Raw genomic sequence first — 2,664 nt, 5'->3', positions numbered from 1 at the left:
TACCAGCTTTTAATAAAAGAGGCATAGTTTATCCAAATAAATGAAACTTTGGTTCTCAGGATACTAAGGTTTGTTTAGTTAGACTGAGCCTTCTGAATTATTTATTCTACTCTTGTTATTTCACTTGCAGAAGACTGAGCCCAACGCTGCTCCACGAGTGGTTCAGGTCAGTTTCTCATTGACACACCATGACTGCAACCCGATTTTTGTGATTCTTAGTCCAGGCCTCTCTCTATCACATGTGGGTTTCCAAACTATGTGAGAATTCTAAGGGATCCAAAAGCTTTGCTGGAGTGAAAGGGCCCCTGGGTGAGCAGGTACTCCTATTGGCTCCCACTCCCTGCCTCTCCAAGTCCTGCTTTCAACAAAAGAGTTTACTCTCCTTTATGTTTCATAAATATCTAACAACGTATGATTTAATTTTTAAAGGCAGTTCTTCTAAAATCTTTGAAAACCTGTACAAGCCCCAGGTTATTTCATTGGTTATGATTCCAAAAATGAAATATGGAACCGGATCCTGTGTGTTCGAACAATGATTAGGATGGAGCCTCAAATAAATGTATGTTTAAAAAATTAAGTGCAAATATTATTTTACAAAAAGCTAGGACATATACGCAAAGAGGAGAGAGGGAGCTGGATCTATAAGAAACCTCCAGAAGCTTGGAGCTAGGAATTGATTGGAGTTTCTAAAAATGGCAGTGAAATGCATTTCTTAAAATTATATTTGGAAGATGATGATCAAGGACCACAGCTTTGCTAAATTTTGTTTTGTTTTGTTTTCACTCGATTCTGATAACTGGAGTTAATCTCCCTAGAATCTCTACCACATGTCTAGGCATCTAATTATAATCACAAATTAAAAATATTTTAAAAATATTTAACCACAATGTACCCTAAATATAATGGATTATAATCTGGCAGCCATTTAGCAAAACCCTTTTGAAAAATAAGATTCAGCTTTCCATAACCGTGGTCAAGCATTTGGCTAGAAAATGTACAAAGCTCGGCACGTTTCCTCAGTGCTCCAGGTTCTCTCCTTCGCCTTCCTCTACGTTCCCTGGTTTATCTTGTATGCGGGGCTAATGGACTTCATGATGGCCCTTCAGATTTGGGACTGCTGCGGCCTGTTCATGGTGAGCCGCCGCCTGTTTGAGTTTCCTTTTGTTCCTGCTGCAGAGAATTCTTCCAGGGCACTTCGTGACCAGCCAGCTTGTTTTCTGCTGAATCTGCTTTGCACAGAGGTTGGATCACGTCAAGTCCTTGTGTTACCTGGCTGCCTCCAAACTTCTTGCTCAGCACCTCCTGAACCTGCTCATGTTTATTTAGAAAATAATTTAGGTTCCACCAAAGAGAAAAGATTGTCATCTGCGACATTGGCCAGAGGAATCTTCACGGAAAAGAGGGCTGGATTCCTGCCTCAGAAAGAAAAGGTGCATGGGCCCTCCAGGGCATCTGTGGCTGGGCATCCGAGCCAGTGTGTTCCATGTCATTTTTTCCAAGACTGTCATTCTGCCCTTTGCTCTCAAGTGGTTCCTAATGTACTCGGAGGCTTGCCTTGTGGCATCCGTGGATGCACGGTGCGCTTTTCCTGCTTTTGTGTATTTCGCTCCCCTGGCTCTGACTCTGCCCATGACCTCATTAATTTGACTCCCAGCTTTCTCCTCTGAAATGTTTAAATTCATGCAGCGCATGACCCTAACCTGATCTAATATCTGCAGCCTCATCACCCTATGCTCTGGCCACACTGAACTAACAACTGATCACTAAACCTACTAGACCTTGAAGTAATTGTGCATCCTTGAGTGCTTTTTCCTTCCCTCGAATACCCTGCTCCCTGCTCTGCCGGGCAGACTCTTAGACTGCTGCCAAGACCCTGTTCAAATGTCTCTCCCTTTGTGAAGCCTTTCTGAGTCTCTCGGGCAGCACCCTTTCCCATTTTGACCTGTCACGACGTTGGACACCTTTCTTCCGTTTGTTTATTCAGTCACTGACTCAACAGGTTTTATCAATCACCTGCTGTGTGCCGACAACTCTAAGGCACTGGGGATGGAGTGGCGAATAAGGCAGCTATGTTCTCCAAGAGCAATGACGACCAGAGGCACGGATGACTTTAAAAGTATCAACAATTAAGTGAGTGTGAAGAAGTATATCGCATATGGGAACATCTCTCAGAAGGGCAATGTGATTTGGGGCTTTGAGAGGGCCTCCTTTAAGAACGAATGTTCAAGCGGAGAGTTGAACCCCCCGTGTAGGAAGAACAGCGTGTGCACCCAGGTATCGTCACACGTAGTACCTGCCGGTCACGCCATTAACGCTCGTGCAACAGATGAAGGATGGAGTTTGCTATATACCCACAGTGGCAGTTTGGGGACTTTCTTCGAGTTGAATTTCTACCAACTCATTTTTAACAGTTTAAGGGCTCCATAATATTGAGATAAGCTGTATGTATGTTTATGTGTATATATGCATATTCAGAAAGAATTTAATTAATCTACAAACAAGGATGCCACATGACCTTGAAAATTGTTTGCCACATGTTAGGCTAGCTGAAAGAACCTACAACCCATGGAAACTGGGTTTGTAGCAGACACTGCTAAATCCAGATCCTCATTCCACCCTGAAGGACAGACTCTCCCCCAGCTTTTGGGAAATCTGCTCGTGGAA

Source organism: Leptonychotes weddellii, chromosome 4 (genome assembly GCF_054177405.1).
Source record: "Leptonychotes weddellii isolate Sample4059 chromosome 4, ASM5417740v2, whole genome shotgun sequence".
NCBI lineage: Eukaryota > Metazoa > Chordata > Mammalia > Carnivora > Phocidae > Leptonychotes > Leptonychotes weddellii.
Note: the sequence above shows the minus strand (reverse complement) of the source record.